This window comes from Procambarus clarkii, chromosome 78 (assembly GCF_040958095.1).
Source record: "Procambarus clarkii isolate CNS0578487 chromosome 78, FALCON_Pclarkii_2.0, whole genome shotgun sequence".
NCBI classification, from domain to species: domain Eukaryota; kingdom Metazoa; phylum Arthropoda; class Malacostraca; order Decapoda; family Cambaridae; genus Procambarus; species Procambarus clarkii.
The window spans coordinates 20,591,660-20,610,360 of record NC_091227.1 but is presented as its reverse complement, the minus strand read 5'-3'; positions in this window follow the sequence as shown (position 1 = coordinate 20,610,360).

Below are 18,701 nucleotides of genomic sequence, written 5' to 3'. Positions count from 1 at the left end.
ATTGTTATCTCTCTTGATAACACACACACACACAGGGGTTCGTGGGGGCGGGTGGCTGACTGGACAGCACGCTGGACGCGTGATCCTGTGGTCCCGGGTTCGATTCCCGGCGCCGGCGAGAAATAATGGGCAGAGTTTCTTTCAGTCTAATGCTTCTGTTACCTAGCAGTAAATACGTACCTGGGAGTTTGTCAGCTGTCACGGGCTGCTTCCTGGTGTGTGTGTGTGTATGTGTGTGGTGTGGGGAAAAAAACTAGTAGTTAGTAACAGTTGAGAGGCGGGCCGAACGAGCGGAGCTCAACCTCCGCAAGCACAACTAGGTGAATACACACACACACACACACACACACACACACACACACACACACACACACACACACACACACCGCAAACAGTAATAGACGGTTGGATAAAGTTAAAGGAGAAGGTGGTGGAGGCCAAAACCGTCAGTAGTGTCAAAGCCATATACGACAAAGAGTACTGGGAAGACGGGACACCACGAGCGTAGTTCCCATCCTGTAACTCCACTTAGGTAATTACACTTAGGTAATTACACACACACTTCATAGGATTTCCTATTTCCGGTTTATTCATACCGGACCCAAGAAAACATAATACAAGCCTTGATAATATAGACTGGCTGAGAGCTATAAATAGCCACCTGGACCAGGATTCATCAGGTATTTACGTGTCCACGTACGAAGCCTTTACATCTTCCATCATAGCGGCTTAGACTGTATTTATTTAACAGTTAACGAGCTTGGAAACTTCACAACCCGGGGTTATTAGTGTGATAAAAGAACCTCGTAGCGTATCGAAGTTCGTAAACTGTTTAGTGTAAACAAAGCCGAAATGATTGTGGAAAGATGTACATGTTTCGTAAAATGGGGACTTTTAGAGTGCCTTATAACCCATTTCCTGTTATCTGTTAGCTTTGTTATATTTGTCATTTCTAATATAACAAGTCAAGGACGCTACATTTTTAACGCTTTCGACCCTCCAACGTTAAAATTGTGATGGTTTAAGGAAATTGTAACCAACACACTATTGACGATTCTGGACAGGCAAACTCCACCGCATTTTTGACGGAGTAGTAATGGGCACAATGGGCTAGGATAGTTAATGTTGTTATGGTGTTGCTGGTAACTCACTGTTCACACTTCAGGTTAATTGTTATATACATTTAGTATATAAAGCGCAGCGCAGGCGCTGACGGGATGGAGTGCGCAGGCACTGACGGGATGGAGAGCGCAGGCGCTGACGGGATGGAGAGCGCAGGAGCTGACGGGATGGAGTGCGCAGGCGCTGACGGGATGGAGTGCGCAGGCGCTGACGGGATGGAGTGCGCAGGCGCTGACGGGATGGAGTGCGCAGGCGCTGACGGGATGGAGTGCGCAGGCGCTGACGGGATGGAGTGCGCAGGCGCTGACGGGATGGAGTGCGCAGGCGCTGACGGGATGGAGTGCGCAGGCGCATGACGGGATGGAGTGCGCAGGCGCTGACGGGATGGAGTGCGCAGGCGCTGACGGGATGGAGTGCGCAGGCGCAGACGGGTGGAGTGTGCAGGCGCAGACGGGATGGAGTGCGCAGACGGGATGGAGTGCGCAGGCGCTGGAGGGATGGAGTGCGCAGGCGCTGGAGGGATGGAGTGCGCAGGCGCAGACGGGTGGAGTGCGCAGGCGCTGGCGGGATGGAGTGCGCAGGCGCAGACGGGTGGAGTGCGCAGGCGCAGACGGGGTGGAGTGCGCGTAATCTGAATGCCGGGAAGAGATGGTTCAAGTTGTGGCCGGCCGCCACAGTGATGGCCCCGCCCCTCCTTACGTCACCATGATTGGCTTGTTTGTGCTACAAAATGTTATGTTTACGTCTAGAGACTGGCTGACCCTGAGTGTGTGTGTGTGTGTGTGTGTGTGTGTGTGTGTGTGTGTGTGTGTGTGTGTGTGTGTGTGTGTGTGTGTGTGTGTGTGTGTGTTGATTGACAGTTGAGAGGCGGGCCGAAAGAGCAAAGCTCAACCCTCGCAAACACAACTAGGTGACTACACAGAGGAAGCAGCCAGTAGCAGCTGTCTAATCCCCAGGTACCTATTTACTGCTAGGTGAACAGGTGCATCAGAGGTGAAAGAAACTCTGCCCATTTGTTTCCGCCTCTGCCGGGGATCGAACCCGGGCCCTTAGGATTACGAATCCCAAACGCTGTCCACTCAGCCATCATAGACCCCCTAGTGTACTCACCTAGTTGTGCTTGCGTTGAGCTCTGGCTCTTTGGCCCCGCCTCTCAAACGTCAATCAACAGGTGTACAGGTTCCTGAGCCTATTGGGCTCTATCATATCTACACTTGAAACTGTGTATGGAGTCAGCCTCCACCTCATCTCTGCCTAATGCATTCCAATTGTTTACTCTGACACTTATATTATTTCTAATGAGTCTAACCCGTGTTCCCTATCAATTCCTCTGAGAATCTTGTATGTGGTGATCATGTCTCCTCCTAACTCTGCCTCCCACCTGTGTAGAGTCATGATAGCAACAGTGAAGGTCATGCATGGCATATACATATCTCGTTTGTTTGTTCGTGTGTGTGTGTGTTTGTTGCTTCGCTTGTGTTCTTGTTTGCCTTAGTGGATTGACCTTGTCTGTGTTTTATTTGTCCCGCTTCTTTCCCTTGTTTTAATTCCCTGTGTACTCACCTAATTCTGTGTTGTGTGTTACGTAGAGTACTGTCTTCACTATAATATCGTTAATGGCATTATCCTCATTATAATCAGTCACTATAATCATTCATGTCATTATAATCCATCATGTCATTATAATCCATCATGTCATTATAATCCATCATGTCATTATAATCATTCATGTCATTTTGACCATCATTATTTTTTAAAGATAAATGTGGTAGACCCATTAGCAGTTTACCCATAATAATTCTGGCTAGACAGAACAGGTGTTTACACCTGTGAAACACTCGGACATGTGTTGCCACACACCTGCGTTAACACCTGTGTGGCTGATACTCGTCCAGCATTGTATATATAATGAGTGACGCTGCCCGCGTGGCCTAAACAAATATGAATATATTGCGTATCATTAGAATTCGAACATTGTATAGTGCTGATTGAGTCTTGTCTCGGTCTATGACAACCTTGTTCTCTGTCTCTCTCTCTCTCTCTCTCTCTCTCTCTCTCTCTCTCTCTCTCTCTCTCTCTCTCTCTCTCTCTCTCTCTCTGTCTCTCTCTCTCTCTCTCTCTCTCTCTCTCTCTCTCTCTCTCTCTCTCTCTCTCTCTCTCTCTCTCTCTCTCTCTCTCTCTCTCTCTCTCTCTGTCTCTCTCTCTCTCTCTCTCTCTCTCTCTCTCTCTCTCTCTCTCTCTCTCTCTCTCTCTCTCTCTCTCTCTCTCTCTCTCTCTCTCTCTCTCTCTCTCTCTCTCTCTCACACACACACACACACACACACACACTAAAGTAAACACGCTAAGAACACTGTATAATGACACAGACGATAAGGGGTCTACTAACAGGGTGAGAGATAAGCCTCAAGATAAGGTAAACTTGTGGTTTACCTCCCGGTACACTACTCGGCCTGGTGGCGGCTCCAGGCAACACTACAAGCAACAAGGACCGTGTACAGCGCCTGGTGGGACCTCCACCCACACTATATATATATATATATATATATATATATATATATATATATATATATATATATATATATATATATATATATATATATATATATATATATATATAATATATATATCGTGAGTAAATATGTATCATTCATGCGTCCTGAATGTGTGTGTGTGTGTGTGTGTGTGTGTGTGTGTGTGTGTGTGTGTGTGTGTGTGTGTTCACCTAGTTGTGCTTGTGGGGGTTGAGCTCTGCTCTTTCGGCCCGCCTCTCAACTGTCAATCAACTGTTACTAACTTCTATTTCCCCCCCCCCCACACACACACACCCAGGAAGCAGCCAGTGATAGCTGACTAACTCCCAGATACCTATTTACTGCTAGGTAACAGGGGGCACTCAGGGTGAAAGAAACTTTGCCCATTTCTTTTTGCCTGGTGCGGGAATCGAACCCGGGCCACCGGATCACGTGTCCAGCGTGCTACTCACACAGCCACCGGCCCCCCCTTCCCCGTGTGTGTGTGTGGACCATTAGACTATCTTCGTCTGCAGTGACTGAACTTCACCTTCTAAGCTTTCTAAACTTTCTAAGCTTGGAGGTTGTCATCTTTCTCCTGTAATCATCTTGGCGCCTGTCTGGATATCATAAGATAGAGTTATGTGCTTGAGGAGGAAGAGGGAGGATGGAAGAAGGAACGGAAGGAAAGGAGGAGGGGGGGGGGAGAAGGAGGGAGGGAGGGTAGGTTATCTTGAGATGATTTCGGGGCTTTAGTGTCCCCGAGGCCCGGTCCTCGACCAGGCCTCCACCCCCAGGAAGCAGCCTGTGACAGCTGACTAACACCCAGGTACCTATTTTACTGCTAGAATTGGCGTGCGTGCTTGCCTATCTAATTCCTGTGTGCGTAGCGTCTTAACTAACTACCAAGTGGTTTAGCAGGTGGCGAGTGATTCACTGATATCGTTAATTGCTGGACTCGTCGTGGGGGGGGGGGGGATAAGGAAGAAAATTGGTTTGACTTTGGCGATCATTCGGAGCAGCGATGTATATGAGGATGTGTTTTATTTTATACATACACACACACACACACACACACACACACACACACACACACACACACACACACACACACACACACACACACACACACAAGCACAACTAGGTGAGTACAACTAGGTGAGTACACACACACACATACACACACATACACACACACTGGTGGGACGCGAACAAGGGGACACAGGTGGAAGCTGAGTACCCAAATGAGCCACAGAGACGTTAGAAGGAACTTTTTCACTGTCAGAGTAGTTAGTAAATGGAATGCACTAGGAAGTGATGTGGTGGAGGCTGACTCCATACACAGTTTCTAATGTAGATATGATAGAGCCCAGTAGGCTCAGGAATCTGTACACCAGTTGTTTGACAGTTGAGAAGCGGGACCAAAGAGCCAAGGCTCAACCCCCACAAGCACAAATAGGTTAATACATATACGTACGTACGTATAGGAGCAGTTATGTAACCCCCAGGCGATCAGGCTGAAGAGACAAAGTGGCATTCTCACCGAGAATGACAAGGAGGTATGTGATGAACTCGACAAAAGAGTTGATGAAGTCTTTACAAAAGAACCAGTGTTGGACCATAGCTGAAAGGCCAGAGGTGACGCTGGATGACGTAGTTACTGCGGAGGTGGTTATGAAACACACAGGAATTAGATTATTATTATTAACATCTTTATTGACAAAATTAATTACAATTTTGCCTAATATGAGGATTTTGATAGTCTTATTAAAGTGAGGATAATGCTGGTATTCACTGTCACGCAGGACAGAGGGTCATACATAAGACAATAGGTCTAAACTGTAGGCTGAAGCACATATATATCACGGTTACAATCAATGTTTTAATGTATGGATATGTGAAAACAACTTTCTACTGTGCACTGCCACACAAGGGCAGGGATGGGTTCATAAGTGAGGCAGCTTAGAAGTAATATAAATAAAAATTGTTCTTGATTCTTTAAAATGGACAAGCAAATTTTGGGAATTAGATACAACAAAATCAATACGACCACACTTAATGTGACTAAGGCTGTTGAAGGTGGCCGCAGAGGAACTCTCACCCCGCTAACTAAAGTTGTCAACAAAACACTTAAAACAGGAAACCTCCCAGAGTTTTAGAAAGAGACAACCCGCCAAACACACACCGAAACTACGACGTTGCTACAACGTTCGAACAAGTTTTAGCACCTCCTAACCAGTTATAACAACCAATATAGCAAGTTGTAACAACGTTCTAATACGTCACAAACACGTTAAGCCAAGATGTAACAACTTTATTACAAGTTGTAACAAGCGGAAAATAGAGACAGTTTCGGTTTGTGTTTCCAGGGTTAAATATACTCCCAATACTCCAAAAAGGGGACAGACAGTAGGCGTTAAATTACTAAAGTGATGGAAAAAAGTAATCAGGTTGAAAATAATTGAACACCTGACGAAGATATACTCTAACAAACTGACACCGTGGATAAGTTGAGTCTTTCCTTACAAGATTCACTTCTATGAGAATGTCTTTAAAATAAGACATTGGAAAAGAGGGATAACAGGGAAGACATTGTTGAGGGTACGGAACTACCTGAAAGACAGACAACAGTCACAGTCAGAGATGAGGTTGGGAGGAAGGTGACGAGTGGAGTTCCCCAAGGGTCGCTCTTGGGACCATTACTGTTCCTAATTGCTGTGAATGACCTTCCCGAGGGAGTGACCTCGTGCAGGTCAGTGCCTACAGACGACACCAAGATAATGAGACATGTAAACACGCAGCAGGACTGCACAAGGTTACAGCAGGACCTGGACAAGGTTACAGGAGGACTGCACAAGGTTACAGGAGGACCTCAACAAGCTACAACAGTGACCAAACTAATGGTTACTAGAATTGAACAAGTACAAAGTGCAACAAGATTAGTACCACCTCTGGAGGACTGAAGAAACAGAGAGTACATGATCACAACATACAAGATAATGACGGGAATTGACAAGGTGATTAAAGACGAAGCTGGAAACGTTAATGAGAGGAAATGTAAGGAAGTACTCGCCCTGTACGGGTGGATATCTTGAGGTTATCTTGAGATGATATCGGGGCTTTAGTGTCCCCGCGGCCCGGTCCTCGACCAGGCCTCCACCCCCAGGAAGCAGCCCGTGACAGCTGACTAACACCCAGCTACCTATTTTACTGCAAGGTAACAGGGGCATAGGGTGAAAGAAACTCTGCCCATTGTTTCTCGCCGGCGCCTGGGATCGAACCCAGGACCACAGGATCACAAGTCCCGCGTGCTGTCCGCTCGGCCGACCGGGTGGTCAACAAGGGAAATACACAGAGAGAAGTTATGGAAGCCACCTCCGTCCATGACCTTGAGGCCAGGTTCGACACAAAATTCGAACGTCTGAATAGTTCAGTTGTAACGTAACGGGTGTAACAAGGCTGGTAGGGGGGGGGGGCATAAAGTGCTAGACCACACTCACCCCCTCCCTTTAGTCATTGATAGGTAAGTACTAATAGGTAGATACTACCACCACCACCATCATCCACTAACACCACCATCATCCACTACCACCACCACCACCATCTACTACCACCATCACCACCACCACTACCATCCACCACCAACTCCATCCACCACCATACTCCACACCACCACCACCACCACCACCACCATACCCCACACCACCGCCACCACCATCCCCCACACCACCACCACCCACCACCACCACAACAACACTACCACCACCACCACCATCCCCTACACCACCACTACCACCACCACCATCCCCCACACCACCACACAACAACCACCACCACCATCCCCCACACCATCCACCACCACCATCCCCCACACCACCACACAACAACCACCACCACCATCCCCCACACTACCACCACAACCACCACCACCACCACCATCCCCCACACTACCACCACCACCATCGCCCACACCACCACACAACAACCACCACCACCATCCCCCACACCACCACACAACAACCACCACCACCATCCCCCACACTACCACCACAACAACCACCACCACCATCCCCCACACCACCACACAACAACCACCACCACCATCCCCCACACCACCACCACCACCATCCCCCACACTACCACCACCACCATCGCCCACACCACCACACAACAACCACCACCACCATCCCCCACACTACCACCACAACAACCACCACCACCATCCCCCACACCACCACACAACAACCACCACCACCATCCCCCACACCACCACACAACAACCACCACCACCATCCCCCACACCACCACACAACAACCACCACCACCATCCCCCACACTACCACCACAACAACCACCACCACCATCCCCCACACCACCACACAACAACCACCACCACCATCCCCCACACTACCACCACAACAACCACCACCACCATCCCCCACACCACCACACAACAACCACCACCACCATCCCCCACACCACCACACAACAACCACCACCACCATCCCCCACACCACCACACAACAACCACCACCACCATCCCCCACACTACCACCACAACAACCACCACCACCATCCCCCACACCACCACACAACAACCACCACCACCATCCCCCACACTACCACCACAACAACCACCACCACCATCCCCCACACCACCACACAACAACCACCACCACCATCCCCCACACTACCACCACAACAACCACCACCACCATCCCCCACACTACCACCACAACAACCACCACCACCATCCCCCACACCACCACACAACAACCACCACCACCATCCCCCACACCACCACACAACAACCACCACAACCACCAACCCCCACACCACCACCACACAACAACCTCCACCACCAATCCCACACCACCACACAACAACCACCACCATCCCCCACACCACCACCACACCACCACCATCCCCCCACACCACCACACAACAACCTCCACCACCATCCCCCACACTACCACCACCACCATCCCCCACACCACCACACAACAACCTCCACTACCATCCCCCACACCACCACACAACAACCACCACCACACCATCCACCACAACCCAACTATCATACAATTTTCCAATAAGTTTTAATGAGGAAAAATGTTAAAATAATCTCTATATTAGAAATACACAAAAATTACAAAAATATTTCTAATCCTTAATTTCTTTTGAATGAAATAAACTTCATATTTTCAGAACTTTTATAATTTGTCTCGAAAAAATGGTAATTATCTTCCGGTGTTGCCACCACTCCAACATCCGACGTACGATAACTATATTTTTTAGAAACACAGATTTGAACCCATTAGTGTCAACAAACCTGAGGTCAATGTTGACCACCGTTGACAGCCTTGTTAGTAGATGAGGATGTTGTATAATGACGTCACAAGGACGTGATGTATTTATGGTAGTGTTGAGGCTGTAGGATGGACTCGAACTCGGGTCCCTGGACTCCCCAGGTACTCGCCCAGGTGCTTAGCTAGAGTGAAAGCTGGAATCTACTTGAAAACAGCTTTAAACGACTAGTTATCTACTTGAAAACAGCCCTAAACGATTAGTTATCTACTTGAAAAGAGCATTAAACGACTAGATATCTACTTGACGCGAGCATTAAACGAGCGTTAATCTACTTGACATTAAACGATTGTTAATCTACATTAGACCAGCATACGACTAATAATCGACGATAGTGGATGGACCTTAAAGAAGAAGTAACGGAACTCCGTCTACAGCTTCAATAGAAAATATGACTAAGAATTAGAACGTAAAGAATTTTAAACGCACCCGGTAGAAATTCTCTTGTTTTTCTCTATCACATCCTCTTAGTCTCTCTCTCGTGTGTGTGTGTGTGTGTGTGTGTGTGTGTGTCATACACTCAATAAAACACTCGCATACACATATGCCTCGTAAACTTCAGGCATACACACTGCGGCTCGTAAACCCATATTCATACACACATACACTCATGCAGCATATTAAACCTACATACACGTGCATAATCGCATTCATACATAGACAGACAGACAGTGAGGCGACTGAAAATCTCTCTTCGAGTTATTCCACGTTCTTCCCTTTGTATATCAGCATTCTTATCATGTGTATTTTTTTTACACTTTTCTCTCTCTCTCATATAAGGCTCCTCCTCTCATTTTCTTTACTTTATGTCTTTCCCTTTCCTCCTAATCTCCTCATTTTCCTGCTTACGATGCGCAGCGCCTCAGTTTCCTGGCCTCCAGTGGGGGGCCATTGGTATTTGAGCGATCTGTGGGTTTTTATGGGGATTCCTCGTCTGTTTTTGGTTTCTTGGGGGGACATTTTTCTGTAATTTAGAGTCTAATTTTTTATTTCCTTGTGGGTCTCTTTAGTGTAAGTTACGACTCAGGATCGGGTCGTAGTTTAGGTCTTAGTACTAACGTACGGGTCTCTTGTAGTACTAACATAAGGGTGACTTGTAGTAACCTTGAACGCAACCTGATGTAAGAATTCTGGCATCAGAACACAGCCATGTAAATTAGGGTCTGATTTCTGAGCGCTGCAAACGGCCGCGAATCGACATTGTGTCAGTTGAATGCGGCCGGTATTTACAGAGTGGTTTCTGGGGGAAAAAAAAGGAGGGCATGGTTGGGGATTTTGTGCTGGTGTCGACGTTTTTCAGCTGGTCTACTGAACTGCGTTAGCTGCCGGTAGATGGCACTACTTACTGCTCTGAGTGGGTGACCACTGATGATCAAGGGCATATTATCAGTGGTATTTAAGTTTATTTAAATTTTATTTGTTTTTGCTGATGATGAGCAAACATGTTTTAGGACAGAAGCTTTGGTTTTATTTGAAATTATAAGATAAATTCGCAAAAAACTGGTTTACTGTGATTAGCCCAGTCATGCCCCAGTCAGCCCGGCCAAGGACTGACTAATCCAGTTTACCTAACGCATCAAGCATCTCTCCAGGGATTATAGTCTGAGCATAAAACTAATTATTGCAATTACTCTGAATAAAGGCTGGAGCTGCACACAGAAATATCAACTAATCCACTGGTAAATGGAGCAGCCATTGAGGTCAGGCAGATAAGGCTATGGAATTTCCCGCAGTCTACACACGCGTCCGACTCTAATTTAGGCTTGTAACTAATGCGCGTGTGATGAGAATTGATGGTAATTCGAACCCCCCTTATCACCCTCATTGATGAGAGCAACAAAGGCGTCAGTTGCACTCACATTTTTTTACATGGGGGAGTGAGTGAATAACGGCACTCAGGCAGCGGGGGTGGGGGGTGTTGCACTCTAGACAGAACTCTAGTGTTTCCCAGGGGGAGGAGGGGAGGGGGTCTGTGCCCCCCCTCTCCCCAGGGGAGGTTCATTGGTGGCTTTGTCTTCTCTAATCACTCTAGGACCCTTTGGAACAAGTCTGTTGGAGTGTTTGTCTTCTGTAAGGACAGTTGGCAACTCTTTTGACAAACGTGTTAAGTAATTACCTAAGTGTAGTTACAGGATGAGAGCTACACTCGTGGTGTCCCGTCTTCCCAGTACTCTTTGGGTGCTGGGAAGTTATGATGAGTGATCTAGTATCGTGGACTTCCTGTGCGTCGAACCGGGATATGTGAATCCGAGGATGCGTGTGGACTCTAATGCGACGTATGATACAATCTCTGACCGCCATTTGTAATGACTGACCACATTCATTTCTAATGAAGCCTCGCTTCACTCCGGTATCAACTAGACGAGTATTTGTTTACGTTGGATATATATATATATATATATATATATATATATATATATATATATATATATATATATATATATATATATATATATATATATATATATATATCTTCTCTGCCTCTCCCTTGAGACGTATATGGTATAATTCATCACCCCTTCCACCCTTCTTTAATCCTCTTCCCACCCCCCTCTTCCTCCCCCCCCCGACCCAATCTTCCTAATCAGCACCAAGAAGAAGGTTCTCCAATCCTGAATACCGTTTAAATCCCTCCACGGTTTGGTGAATGCCATCAATGAACGGTTCATCATTCGGTCCTGAGTCCCGCCCGGCCTAAGAGGCGGATAGGATCCTCCCAAAAATGGAACCACATTATGATGAGGAAATGGAACCATCACTGAGAGGGGTCCAAGGCCTCCAGCACCAACAGCTTCTCGTGCAAGAGGTGCGCCTCTACACAGGAAGACTCGCAGTTGCAACACCAGAGGCCAGATTCACGAAGCAGTTCGTAAGTACTTGCGTAACTGCTTCGTGTATCTAGTCACTTGACCAAGGATTAAAGCAGTCTGGAAGAGAAGAAACTATGTTAAGAATTGTGATAATGATGGAAATATTAGTGAAAATAATGATTAGAAAGAACAAGAACTCAGAAAGGAAGAGAATGAGAAGTATTACCAGAAGAGAGAAGAGTTACGGGTTCTAACAGTGATACCATATCTTCAGATGTTGAAATTTTAGGCATTTTGGGAAATATCTTGAGAATAGACCATATTGAAGCTAACATTTTGCCTGAAACGTCTTCACGAGTTTATGGGAGATAAATTGTGAGAAACCACTCCACACTAACAACCAGTGCAGCGTTGCTATTGATTACCCGCCAAAAAATTACCCGCCAAGAATTACCCGCCAAAACTTTCCCGCCAAAAATTACCCGCCAAAAATTTCCCGCCAAGAATTTCCCTCCACAAATTACCGCCAAAATTTAATATAACGAAGTTTAAGGAAAACGACAAGAAGTCAGTCATTCCGAATTATAAATTACCAGTTGGGAATTAGCAAGCAGGTCACGTAGTGTAGTCAAAGGCGAGACACAGGAGAGAATAATATTAGCTCGACTGGCGAATACTCACAATTATCTCTAAACCTCACCGCCACGATCATGGCAGCTTTCACCCACTATCTTCTCCACCTGATTACTGATAGTCAGGGGCCTGATTCACGAAGCAGTTACGCAAGCACTTACAAACGTGTACATCTTTCCACAATCTTTGACGGCTTTGGTTACATTTATTAAACAGTTTACAAGCATGAAAACTTGCCAGTCAACTGTTGTTATTGTTATAAACAGCCTCCTGGTGCTTCGGAGCTCATTAACGGTTTAATAATTGTAAACAAAGCCGCCAAAGATTGAGGAAAGATGTACAGGTTCGTAAGTGCTTCGTGAATCTGGCCCCTGGAGCCTAGGTGCTAATGTTGGTCTTCGGGCCTCTTGTAACAGGAGGAATTAAAGGTTTTGGTCCTGTTTGAAATCCAGATGTGACTTTATGGTAGAATTTGTTTAGTAGACAGCACTGAACAGTACGGTATAAGACACTGAACCATGAGGAACCGTGCGTGCTTGATGCACTTACTGCGTGCATCAGTAAGTGCACGCAGTAAGTGCACTTACTGATGCTTTCATTTCTTTCCTGCTTCGCTATTTTGAGCTTTCTAGATAAAACTGGTAACGGGTGTTTAGTCTGCAGTATATTATTGCGATGAGGCTTGTGGCGCGTGTTTCAGAATATGTGGTAGCGAAGGTAAGCCGCTGCTTCTCTCTCTCCCACCAAGTGTCTGCTCCCTACATATGTAACGGGAGGGTGGAAACTGCATATCTTTGGAGTCAGGAAAGGCCTGGGTAAATACTGGTTTGGAGTCAGGAAAGAAAGACCTGGGTAAATACTGGTTTTAAAACAAGGTTGTCGATTTATGGACCAAATTACCGAGGGGAGGGTGGGAGATGGAGATCCCTTGATTGTTTCATGCGTAGGTTAGACAGATATACTAGTAATTTTGGGTGAATATGAATAAGAGCTGCCCCACTTATGGGCCAATAGGCTTTTCTGGAAGTCCCAGCACTTGATTGGCTCTTGTGGTACCAGACTCTTAATATTGTCTCCTTCATTGCTCTCTTGTAGTCCTCTACATCAGTCAAGAGCCATTCCCGTCCTTGAAAACTTGTGGTGGTGCCTGAAGGAGACGAGGAACACCTTTGTCACCTCTGCCATGATCCTCTACTCCCTAACAGAGGCGGAAGGATACATTATAAACCTCAAGGAACCTCTGGTCTTGGACACTTCTAAAACTCTTTATCTTAAGCTCTGGGTGTTGTGACTCTTGTGTTCTAATTAAACTTCTGTTCCAATTACTGATCTTCCTGTCGATTATTTGTTGTTCTACCGGAGGTGTGGGGGCGCGTCCAGGGCAGCCCTTGATCCCATTAGTTGCTAGGGGGCTCCAGGTGCTCCCTGGAGGACTAGGTGGGAGGAGGAGCAGGGAGAGGTTGCTGGGGGAGTGATGGAGGAGGCAGAGGTTGCTGGGGGAGTGATGGAGGAGGCAGAGGTTGCTGGGGGAGTGATGGAGGAGGCAGAGGGAAGGAGAAGCAACAAGAGGGATGGAGAAAGGTGTTGGATCCAACGCTTCAGATGAGATAAAGAAGGATTTAACCCAACTTGTGTTCCTGGTGCCCTGAACGCTCTCCTGGTGAAGTTTTGGTGTTTATTAATAACACACTTACACTCACGGTTGAGTGTAAGTGTGTTAACGTAAAGCTCAACCATTACCGAGTTTGGTGGATCTTGTGGTAGGCACAGTACTCTGTGGCACAGTACTCTGTGGCACAGTACTCTGTGGCACAGTACTCTGTGGCACAGTACTCTGTGGCACAGTACTCTGTGGCACAGAACTCTGTGGCACAGTACTCTGTGGCACAGTACTCTGTGGTACAGTACTCTGTGGCACAGAACTCTGTGGCACAGTACTCTGTGGCACAGAACTCTGTGGCACAGTACTCTGTGGCACAGTACTCTGTGGCACAGAACTCTGTGGCACAGTACTCTGTGGCACAGTACTCTGTGGTACAGTACTCTGTGGCACAGAACTCTGTGGCACAGTACTCTGTGGCACAGAACTCTGTGGCACAGAACTCTGTGGCACAGTACTAAGTGGTACAGTACTCTGTGGCACAGAACTCTGTGGCACAGTACTGTGTACTGGCAGATTGCTACTTGAAAATAACCCTCAAAATCATCATATAAATGAATGAGATAATCTCGACCAGTCAGATTCAATGTACAATTCATATCAGGCAAACGGGAATGAGCCAATCAGCGACAAGTGACAGGAATTAGATCTGGGGAATTAGATTGCCAGGAGCAAGCGATAATAGAGCAGTTCCAGGCTGACATTGTAGACATCTCCATCATGCCTGCGAGAAGGCATCGTTGGTCCTGCCCTCTTAGCAACAGCACAGTTCCAGGTCCCAGCCACCGTCCCAGCCATCGTCCCAGCCACCGTCCCAGCCACCGTCCCAGCCACCGTCCCAGCCACCGTCCCAGCCACCGTCCCAGCCATCGTCCCAGCCACCGTCCCATCGTGGGACCATTGCCAGTGGGTGGCGCTAAGGGACCATATGGTCCGTGGGTGGTTAAAAGTGGCCCTCGTCTGAGCGGCACAAAAGTTGAGGAATTCTTTTAATGACGCCATCATGGTCAAATTGGTGACAAGTGGCAGTTAGTGGGCGCACCCTTCACAAGCTTGGGGACCGTTGGCGTTCTTCCCGGGGTTGGGGGGGGGGGGATGAATGGGGGGCTCCTACCCCCTTTTAAATTTTTTAAAAATTTTACCCCCTTTTTATTTAATTTAAAAATCTTGTTGCCAGGTTTAATTGTTGTTTTATTTTTGTTTTTAACGACTTTTTTATAGTTTTAATAAATCTTTATATATATTTGTTCCTGTTTTGTTGTGTTTTTGATTTTATAGGTTTCAAACGACTGCAATGTGGCGGTTATTTAACGGTTTGGGTTTTGATTCCTGTCATAGACGCGTTTAAAACCGTTGTTTATTTTTGGCTTTATCTTTTATCTGTCAGGTGTTGCATATATTTACACATGTTTTTTTAAAGTTTATCAAACTAGTTCTTTTAAACATTTGTTAGTTGTGAAGGAATTGAAGTTAGAACCGGATGTTGTTATTTAGGACTCCTCCTCACGCTTTATGCGCACGCGCGCACGCGAACTAGGTCAGTACACGCACACGCACGGACGGGGGAGCCGGTGGCCGAGCGGACACCACGCTGGACACGTGATCCTGTGGTCCCGGGTTCGATCCCGGGCACCGGCGAGAAACGATGGGCCAGCGTTTCTTTCACCCTATGCCCCTGTTACCTAGCAGTAAATAGGTACCTGGGAGTTGGTTAGCTGTCACGGGCTGCTTCCTGGGGTATGTGTGTGGTGTGAAAAAAAAGTAGTAGAAACGGTTGATTGACAGTTGAGAGGCGGGACCAAAGAGCCAGAGCTCAACCCCCGCAAGCACAACTAGGTGAGTATATAAGCTAACTTCCTCTCACTCATCCCATTCAAACCCATGAGTGTGAATGAGATGAATGGGACAAACTCAACTGCCACCCTCTCCACCAGCCCCACTACCCCCGTCCCGTATCCCAGACCCGTCTCATTAACTAAGCTTTACATGCGTCATCTTAAACCAGACAAAGCCTCGCACAGATATACATACAGGGACACACAGGGACACACAGACACATGCAGAACACATAGATATACATAGCTGCGGCTTGTATTTACCTAGTTGTGCTTGCGGGGGTTGAGCTCTGGCTCTTTGGTCCCGCCTCTCAACTGTCAATCAACAGGTGTACAGATTCCTGAGCCTATTGGGCTCTATCATATCTACATTTGAAACTGTGTATGGAGTCAGCCTCCACCACATCACTGCCTAATGCATTCCCCGCCTTGTATGGTGGTGTAGCAGCCTGTTCTCTCGTGAGTTGCCTCAACGTGCAAATTAAGGTGTACTACACCCTCCTAAACCCAAGCCACTCACCCAACCTGTCCAAACGTGCGCATAGAAAACGGATATATATTTGTGAGCCGCTACTTTTCATAGCACCCTTTATTTTGGGCGTTGAGAACCATGCCGTACAAAATGAGAAGCATTCAGTAAGAGGACCTATGAACAAATCCACAAGGGCCGTGACGAGGATTCGAACCTGCGTCCGAGAGCATCCCAGACGCTGCCTTAACCCTGGTTTGTGCCTCGGAGAGGCTGCAGGATCCAATAAGTTCAGTAGATCTTCCGTTTCAACTTCTTTTGACCATGTCGTAGAGCTCAGTCGATTAAGGCAGCGTCTGGGATGCTCTCGGACGCAGGTTCGATCCCTCGCCACGGCCCTTGTGGATTTGTTCATTTGATACATCACGCAATTGTGATTTCTGCGTGTCAAGAGGACCTATTGTCTTCTTGGTGATGGCAACTGTAGTTGATCCCTGCACAGAATAAAAGGATTAGAATATATATTTTGCTTGGATACCATCACCCATAAATAGAACTCATCAGGATGAGCCAGATGTCGCAGCCAAATTAGCATGATACTCTTGAGTTTATCTTGAGATGATTTCGGGGCTTCAGTGTCCCGAAAAGTGTCCCGGGGGCCGATCCTCGACCAGGCCTCCATCCCCAGGAAGCAGCCCATGACAGCTGACTAACACCCAGGTACCTATTTTACTGCTAGGTAACAGGGGCATAGGGTGAAAGAAACTCTGCCCATTGTTTATCGCCGGCGCCTGGGATCGAACCCGGGACCACAGGATCACAAGTCCAGCGTGGTGTCCGCTCGGCCGACCGGCTCCCAGGGCACCTTTCTTCCTCAATGTTAAGAAAACGGTCAGTTTGGCGTGTCCCTTCCTAACCTACCAGAGGACCCAAAACAGAAAACGGGACAGTATGTCACTTCAACCTGGCCTCTTAGAAAGAACGTTGTTTTTCGCACGTATGCGTTATCTAAGGCCAAAAATTGTCGTACTAGAAAATGGAAGCGGCTGGCGAAAGTGACGTACTGTCCCGTTTTCTGTTTTGGGTCCTCTGGTGGGTTAGGAGAGGACTTTAAATTGGCCGATTTCTTGACTTTGAGGCACCTTTGGAGGACGGACTGCTTCATCCACCCTCTGGGTAAACTACCTTTCCCTTCTCTCACTCACTCACTCACTCATTCACTCACACACTCACTCACTCACTCACACACTCACTCACTCACTCACTCACACACTCACTCACTCACTCACTCACTCACTCACTCACTCACTCACTCACTCACTCACTCACTTACTCACTCACTCACTCACTCACTCACTCTCATATCCTCATGACTACATCACGAACACAAGCAACATGGTGGAAATCGTGGTAAATCAACTTTCCAATGTAACCCATGACCAGTTAATCGCGAGGCCTGGCATCTTGAGGTTAGCTCCAGCACGCATTGTGAAGCCTCCCCTGCCTCATAGCTGGCCTCAGCCACACAGCTGGCCTCAGCCACACAGCTGGCCTCAGCCATGAGTCCCTATCTAACTAGAACACTGAGCCTTTTTTTTTATACTGGGAGCTTGAAATTGCATTTCACTTGGGTAGTTAGAAACACGCACACACACACGCACACGCACGCACGCACGCACACGCACACACATGGGCCAAGACCGTCAGTAGTTTCAAAGCGTTATACGACAAAGAGTGCTGGGAAGACGGGACACCACGAGCGTAGCTCTCATCCTGTAACTACACTTAGGTAATTACACTTAGGTAATTACATGTACGTTGAAAAATTGTTGGAGGAGAAACGAGGGGGGGGGGAGAGGGGGAGGGGGAGGGGGGGAATGAGTAAGGAAGACCCCCCCCCCCACCCCCTATGAGGGTATATTGGTTAGGGTTAAGGGTCCTTAAATAAGATATCCAGCACAAGGGTTTAGGGTTACGACGGTGGATGGGGGGGTGGGGGGTGGGGGGGGGATGTTTTTCCCCCTGGCCTGATATCTCTGCTGTGGACCTCTAATCAGAGCGCTCGCCCGGGCCACCAACTTAGCCACTCAGATACAGCCAGATACACATACAATCAGATGAGTCAAATACAGCCAGATATAATTTGTAAAAAAATGCGGCGTTTTTACTTCAAAAATTTAAAAAATGTCGCTTTTTTACTGCAAAACTGTAAAAAATGTAGCGTTTTTTACTGCAAAAATATAAAAAATGCGTAGTTTTTACTGCAAAAATGTAAAAAATGCGTAGTTTTTACTGCAA